The sequence below is a fragment of the Xyrauchen texanus genome, unplaced genomic scaffold, assembly GCF_025860055.1.
Source record: "Xyrauchen texanus isolate HMW12.3.18 unplaced genomic scaffold, RBS_HiC_50CHRs HiC_scaffold_1027, whole genome shotgun sequence".
NCBI classification, from domain to species: Eukaryota; Metazoa; Chordata; class Actinopteri; order Cypriniformes; family Catostomidae; genus Xyrauchen; species Xyrauchen texanus.
The window spans coordinates 3390-11638 of record NW_026265352.1 but is presented as its reverse complement, the minus strand read 5'-3'; the positions used below and the strand labels follow the sequence as shown (position 1 = coordinate 11638).

At 44.9% G+C, this 8249-nt stretch overlaps 2 long non-coding RNA genes across 4 annotated transcripts; both read right to left on the bottom strand.

Moving 5' to 3' along the window:
* Positions 1 to 309: 309 nt before the first annotated feature.
* Positions 310 to 2605, bottom strand: LOC127641542 (uncharacterized). 3 transcript variants are annotated; one of them, XR_007970181.1, is made up of 4 exons: positions 1577 to 2605; positions 1348 to 1434; positions 908 to 1090; positions 310 to 736 (listed from the first exon to the last, which is right to left on the bottom strand). It is a non-coding gene; the product is annotated as an uncharacterized LOC127641542 (long non-coding RNA). The 3 variants fall into 3 exon arrangements; XR_007970180.1 differs by lacking the exon at positions 908 to 1090; XR_007970182.1 differs by lacking the exon at positions 310 to 736 and having other exon boundaries at positions 758 to 1090.
* Positions 2606 to 5826: 3221 nt separating this feature from the next.
* Positions 5827 to 7666, bottom strand: LOC127641543 (uncharacterized). The gene is made up of 3 exons (XR_007970183.1): positions 6460 to 7666; positions 6133 to 6359; positions 5827 to 5936 (listed from the first exon to the last, which is right to left on the bottom strand). It is a non-coding gene; the product is annotated as an uncharacterized LOC127641543 (long non-coding RNA).
* Positions 7667 to 8249: the final 583 nt, after the last annotated feature.

Here is an 8249-nt window from a genome sequence, read left to right as displayed (position 1 = left end):
AAGGATGATCAGAAGAAATGGACAGCACCTGAGTTAAATATATGAGTGTCACAGCAAAGGGTCTGAATACTTAGGACCATGTGATATTTCAGTTTTTATTTTTTAATAAATGTGCAAAAATGTCAACAATTCTGTGTTTTTCTGTCAATATGGGGTGCTGTGTGTACAATAATGAGGAAAAAAAAAAGAACTTTAAATGATTTTAGCAAATGGCTGCAATATAACAAAGAGTGAAAAATTTAAGGGGGTCTGAATACTTTCCGTACCCACAGTACATATGCAGGATTATACTTTTCAGAGGGCCGACATTTCTGTATTTATAATCCTTTTTTTTAATTGATTTCATGTAATATTCTAATTTTCTGAGATTTTGAATTTGGGGTTTTTATAAGCTGTAAGCCATAATCATCAACTTTTGCACGATCTTCTAATTTTTCGAGTTTCACCTGTAGGACAAATGCCATGCAAGCCATGATAAATACCATGATAAACTTTTGTCCTAACTACTTACGTGAAAATTATTTTTCTTTTGTAGTGGTAGAGACAGTGCAAGTAGCATATCCAAAGGCAGTTAACAGCTTTCACATTTAAATAAGATAATACATACCCCATGGTAGAGAATGGTTTCTGCCAACCATCTTTTGTTGATGTTGCTGACTGCTGGCAGGTCCCAACTGATGGCCAGATTGTTGATATTGTCCATTTCGTTCGGATTCAATTCATTCTGGCTTTCCAGCTATGATTTATACAAAGTGTGAAAATGTAAGACTTAAACTTGTTAAATACTTGTTAAAATGTATATATTTCCACAGAGACAAAAGATAGAGTATACATTCAAGGGACACAACTTCAATCACATCTGTATCAGGACAGTCCTTCAATTCCAGAATTGGAGTATCATCCTTACTACCACTTAAAAGGGGGAAGAATGCTGCACTAAGTCCTGAGTAGAGTGGACCTCCATTAATAAATGAATGCCCAATCATTCTTCCAACAACTCTGAACAGGTCACCATCCAAAAGTGCTCTAGATGTCGAAGGAACCTTGTGATCATCTTCTCCGTTGAATAAAAGTGTTTTGCCACAGTTATCTGGTACATTTATAACAAGAAGAATGCACTCAGATGACCATTCTTAATAAACCCTTCTATTAACTATGCTCATACTTATTAAATTGAGTAAAAAAAATAAAAATAAACTTTTCTTAAAATGTTTTACATCCTGTATTTGCATACCCTTTACCCTAACTAAAGTGGAGGTCAAAGAAATGGTATGTCAAAGATACGTTAAACTGTACAGACACATTTTATCCTCCTTAACTCACTTAATTCTGGAAATTGTAACTTACCAATGTCAAGTTCAAATCCATTGTGGAGCTTTTCCATTATCAATGTGAAAAAGTGCCGTGTTACTCCATCCCCTAATGCAGCATCACCTGTTTTTAACACAGATTACATACAATGTACATTAAAAAACACATTACTAAAACTAAAATAAAACCAAATAGTAAAATAAGAAACAAGTATGCAAGAGTGCTTCATCATAGATGAAATGCCTTTATATACAAATATTCATACCTTTAAGTTTTACAGTTAACGGACTTGTCCAATCAATATTTGGACGTTTATAAAAAGTTAACATTTCCCGTTCCCGATCCTTTTCACAGCTGTGTAGATCTAGCTTAACAACTAGGTCTGGTTTGTCCTCAGCATTCTTTAAGATATAGTATGTCTTCGAAACAGCCGGGCAGCTGTTTCAAGATCAGGCTCAATCTTCCACTCTATGAAAACACAGACAAGTGATGACAACAAATCTTCAAAAGATACGAATAACTGTGATATGATTAATATCCCTGATAGCTTGCCTGTTTTTTAGTAGTTTAAGAAAAACATGATTTGTGTGCTAAAGCTAATACAGAGAAAGCTATGTTCAGTGGTATGTTCATTTAGATGGAGACACCTTCAGTGGCAGGCTCTGCTGAAGGGCTGGTACTGGCTGAGAAAACATTAGTGAGTGATGTTGAGGCCCTTTCCTCCCTTTCAGCATTATCCTCTGACATGGTTGCTGCAATTTCTTCCTGTCTTGTACTGCCAGTGTTATCTGATATCACTTTGCCTGACTCATGTAACCTGATATAACCATAATCACAGTACAGCAGTGAAAAATATATGAAAAATATTAAATTCAACATCACTCCTTCCCACAATAGTGATAACTTTTTCTTTAATTGAATGGCCAAGTATTATAAAGTAAAGTATGTTGGCATAAATGTACATTAATCAAAAAACATATTTTTGGGGGAAAGGCATCACCACGGTCTGTGAAAAAGGTCCAAAATGTTAAATCTGCATTAAGAGATTAGAGAACCACATCAAATATACATTATTTTAAAGGGAAAAAAGTGCCTATGTATATAAAATGTTTAATCCATCCATCCATCCATCTTCAACCGCTTATCCGAAGTCGGGTCGCGGGGGCAGCTGCTCCAGCAGGGGGCCCCAAACTTCCCTATCCCGAGCCACATTAACCAGCTCTGACTGGGCGACCCCGAGGCGTTCCCAGGCCAGTGTGGAGATGTAATCTCTCCACCTAGTCCTGGGTCTTCCCCGAGACCTCCTCCCAGCTGGACGTGCCTGAAACACCTCCCTAGGGAGGCGCCAGGGGCATCCTTACCAGATGCCCAAACCACCTCAACTGACTCCTTTCAACGCAAAGCGAGCAGCTGCTCTACTCGAAGCTCCTCACGGATGACTGAGCTCCTCACCCTATCTCTAAGGGAGAAGCCCGCCACCCTTCTGAGGAAGCCCATTTCGCCGCTTGTACTCGCGACCTAGTTCTTTCGGGTCATGACCCAACCTTCATGACCATAGGTGAGGGTAGGAACGTAAATTGATCGGTAGATCGAGAGCTTTGCCTTTCGGCTCAGCTCTCTTTCGCGGACAACGGTGCGATAGAGCGAGTGCAATACCGCCCCTGCTGCCCCGATTCTCCGGCCAACCTCCCGCTCCATTGTCCCTCACTCGTGAACAAGACCCCGAGGTACTTGAACTCCTTCACTTGGGGCAAAACCTCATTCCCTACCTGGAGTACGCACTCCATCGGTTTCCTGCTGAGAACCATGGCCTCAGATTTAGAGGTGCTAATCCTCATCCCAGCTGCTTCACACTCGACTGCCAAGCGTATCCAGTGAGAGCTGAAGGTCACGGACCGATGATGACATGAAGACAACATCATCTGCAAAAAGCAGCTGATGAGATCCCCAGCCCACCGAATCAAGCACACCTTCCCCACCTCGACTCACTCGATATCCTGTCCATGAATATCACAAACAGGATTGGTGACAAAGCGCAGCCTTGGCGGAGACCAACCCCACATGGAATGAACTTCGACTTTGTGCCGAGGACCCGACACAGCCCTCGCTTTGGACGTACAGGGATTGGATCGCCCTAAGAAGGACCCCCCACCCCTGCACTCTCAAGAGCACCTCCCACAGTTCTCCCGGGGACCCGGTCATACGCCTTCTCCAGATCCACAAAACACATGTAGACCGGATGGGCATACTCCCAGGCCCCCTCCAGGATCCTTGCGAAAGTAAAGATCTGGTCCGGCTGCTCCACCGACCAGGACCTAAAACCGCGATTGTTCCTCTTCAATCTGAGGTTCTAGCAATCGGCCGAACCCTCCTCTCCAGCACCTTGGAGTAAACTTTACCAGGGAGGCTGAGAAGTGTGATACCCCTGTAGTTGGCACACACTCTCTGATCCCCCTTTTGAAGAGGGGAACCACCACCCCGCTCTGCCACTCCTTAGGTACTGTCCCAGATTTCCACGCTAATGTTGAAGAGGCGTGTCATCCATGACACCCCTCCACATCCAGAGCTTTCAGCATTTCTGGTCGGATCTCATCAATTCCCGGGCTTTGCCACTGCGGAGTTGTTTGACTACATCAGTGACCTCCCCAGGGAAATAGAATCTGATCCCCCATCATCCTCCTGCTCTGCCTCTACCATAGAGGGCGTGTTGGGATTTAGGAGTTCTTCAAAGTGTTCCTTCCACTCGCCCAATAACCTCCTCGGGTTGAGGTCAACAGCGCCCCATCTTTGCTGTATACAGCTTGAATGGTTCCCCGCTTCCCTCCTAAGGTGGCGGACGGTTTTCCAGAAGCACTTTGGTGCGGACCTAAAGTCCTTCTCCATGGCTTCTCCTAACTTTTCCCACACCCACTGCTTTGCCTCCCTCACGGCCGAGGCCGCAGCCCTTCGGGCCCTCTCGGTACCTTGCAACTGCCTCGGGAGACCTCCGGACAACAAATCCCGAAGGCCTCTTTCTTCAGTCGGATCGGCTTCCCTGACCACCAGTGTCCACCACGGTGTTCGAGGGTTACCACCCCTGCGGCACCTAAAACCTTGAGGCCGCAGCTCTCCACACGCTTCGCAATGGAAGCTTTGAACATTGCCCACTCCGTTCAATGTCCCCAACCTCCGCAGGGATGCCTGAAAAGCTCCGCCGAGGTGTGAGTTGAAGGTCTCACGGACAGGGACCTCCTCCAAACGCTCCCAGTTCACCCAAGACTACTCGCTTGGGCTTCCCAGGTCTGTCCAGAGTCTTTCCCCACCCCTGACCCAACTCACCACCAGATGGTGATCGGTTGACAGCTCTGCCCCTCTCTTTACCCGAAGTGTTCAGAACATATGGCCTCAGATCCGACGACACGATTACAAAATCGATCATCGACCTTCGGCCTAGGGTGCTCTGGTACCACGCATACACTTATGAGCATCCTTATGTTCGAACATGGTGTTTGTTATAGATAATCCATGACTAGCACAGAAATCTAATAACAAACATCCACTTGAGTTCAGATCAGGAGGCCGCTCCTCCCAATCACGCCTTTCCAGGTGTCCCTGTCATTTCCCACGTGTGCGTTGAAGTCACCCAGCATCACTATGGAGTCCCCTACTGGGGCCCTATTCAGGACTCCATTCAGGGTCTCCAAGAAGGCCGAATACTCTGAACTGCTGTTCGGTGCATATGCACAGACAACAGTCAGAGTTTTCCCCACAACCCGTGAGGCGTAGGGAGGCGACCCTCTCATCCACCGGGTAAACTCCAACGTAGTGGCGCCAGCCGGGGACTCGTGAGTATCCCCACACCCGCCCGTCAGCCTCACACCCTGGGAAACTCCAGAGAAGAATAGAGTCCATCCCCTATCCAGGAGTACGGATCCAGAGCCAAAACTGTAGCGCCGATGTAAGCCCCACCAGATCCAACTGGTAACGCTCCACCTCCCTCACTAGTTCCGGCTCCTTCCCCCAGTGAGGTGACATTCCACGTCCCCAGAGCAAGCCTTTGCTGCCCGGGTCTGGTCCGTCGAGGCCCACGGCCTTCACTGCCGCCCATATGGCAGTGCACCCGACTCCTGCGGTTCCTCCAATGGGTGGTGGGCCCAAGGGATGTAGAGGGGGTTCCACGCTGTTTCTTCGGGCTGTGCCCGGCCGGGCTCGCGTGACAAACCCGGCCACCAGGCGCTCGCCGACGAGCCCTCCATCTGGGCCTGGCTCCAGACAGGGGCCCCGGGCTTCCTCCGGGCAGGGTAACTCCTCCTCTTGCCGTTTTTTCCATGAGTCATTTTTTTTGAACCATTCTTAGTCTGGCCCCTCACCTGAGACCACTTTGCCTTGGGAGACCCTACCAGGAGCACATGGCTCCAGACAACACAACCCTCAGGATCATAAGGGCACACAAACCTCTCCACCACGATAAGGTGCTGGTTCCCGGAGAGGCTTAAAATGTTTAATATTGTATGTAAATGTTTAAATGTCACCTACTTTTCACAAACATCAACATGGTCTTGTATTTCTGACAGGCTATACTTCTCATTGCAGTACAAGCATTCTGTCATTGGTCCAGTGGATATAGGCTGGTCACTCTCAAGAATCTGAACCACAAGAAGAAAAAAGACCTAAACATTAGCAGATAGTAGGGTTATCTTTAAATAATAAGAAATATTAATTTAGGGAAAATCCTAAACTACATTATTTAAAAGTAGCTTATCACTTAATGTTGGTAGTTTAAACTTTTCCCCAACTTCTAGAATATTACTAAGCACAGTTTTTTTTTTTTAAAAAACCTACCTGCACGTCTATATCTTTCTGGAGTGGCCCGATATATATATGACAGCCTGCCCAATCATGACAGACTCACTTAAGAGGTACTCTGACGTCTGGACAGGGTATTGTCTCTAATATTTTTGAACGTGTTGATCCTCTGGATCGCAAGAGCTGGAAACCGCCACACTCTTTCAAGATGGGGAAATGCTGAAAAAGATGGTCTGAAAAATACTGTGGAGTGCAGTATTTGTCTAGAACAAAGATAAAATATAAAAGACATATGCAACTTAAATTCTGAATATGAGTTTGATTATTAAAATGCAAGCAGATTTTTTTTTTTTATTGACTTACCTGGAAAGGTTATCCTCTTCTCTCCTATTCCTGCCCTCTCTAATTTGTTTTTCACTGAGGGATTTGGGACCTCATATTCCTTTCTTTTGGATAGGCAAAAAAAACGATGGGTGTAGGACACACTTTTTGACTTTTTTGCTGAAGGTCCAGCAGTGTTGGGACGTTTAGGCAGGCGACCCCGTGAATTTGAGTATGGTGCAAATAATCTTAAAACTTCTGCTGCAATAAAATATGAAATACATGTTAGTCTTTGGTATTTTAATAAATTGACTGTTTAATGCTATATCAGGGTTGCCAACTGCCTTGCATTCAAACACATGCGAGTGGGGGAGTTCATGCGAGGAAGTTTCGAATTTCGCTGCACTTTACAGTTCAAATTAATTGCGAATTCGTATGACGTGACTAATAAAAATCAATACATCACGACATGACCTTTAAGTTACCTGAAATAAAAGAATACAAACTTTTTGCAGTGAAGTGGAGTAGGTGTGAAATTTTAACGTTTTGGACCGACTATTTCGATTTTTGGGCTATATTCGTGTGCTTAAAGTCTAGTAGTGTGACCGCAGGTTTTGTTTTTTTTTTGGCCAAAACGAGCACTTTTCGTACAGACGCTCTATGGTCTCGTAAGAGTGTGAACATCAAATACACTCCACAGTCCAGACCCCGAGTGAAAGTTGGCAACCCTAGGCCTAACCGTTTGACGACCGACCCCTTGTCTCTTCTCTTTCTGCAAACTTACCCCGTGTCCCACCACTTCGATCCGGAGGCGTTATGCTTAAGCTGGACGATGGCCTTTCTGAAGGGGCAGCATTTGCACTTTGTCGCTCTATTGCTTGGGCAGCTTCTCTGAGAAGCTGTGGAACTGACTTGTCCATGTTGCCTCACTTTTGAACCTTCTTGACCTTCTGCGTAATACCCCCGACAACACAACTCAAGTCCCGCCTTGATGCAGTGATTGACAGGGCGGGAGAGGGCGGGAGGGGGCGGGGCAGGGGCGTGATCGGCTCGGAATGCATTTTCAATGTGCACATTGAATTTTGCTACATTCATTGCGGGACATTTAATGAAAAAGCAATCGCAAGTGTCTTGACTGTGAGTGTAAATGCAATTAAGAAAAATAACATTTGAATGATCATTTTGCCACAGTTTTTGCTTGAACATGTTACACATATCTAACCATTTCTGTAATACAGTTTCATTTTCATTTTGCAACTTATAAAGCGTTTCAATAATGCATATTAAAACGAGTGTATGAAATGGCAAATGTAAATTATGTAATTTCATTTTCATTTTCATTTTGCACAAAACGTTGCTAGAATGGTAATGTAAAATGTAAATTTAAATACAGAATTGCCATTTTACATATTGCATTGTCATTTTGCATATTACATGTCAAATTGAATATTGCTACCCATATGCTTCCATAAAAGAGAACCCTATCGCAACACAAACTTGTCATAAAAAGTGATGAATGTGAGCGGAGAGGACCAGCCTGCCGCATCACAAACTTGTTCAGGCATGAGCTGAGATGCCGACTCGAGGACATAAGAGCCCGGAGTAGCAAAGCATCTAACCCATAAAGTTCGATGAATGTGTGCAAACAGAACCCTATCGCAACACAAACTTGTCATAAAAACTGATGAATGTGAGCGGAGAGGACCAGCCTGCCGCATCACAAACTTGTTCAGGCATGAGCTGAGATGCCGACTCGAGGACATAAGAGCCCGGAGTAGCAAAGCATCTAACCCATAAAGTTCGATGAATGTGTGCAAAGAGAACCCTATAGC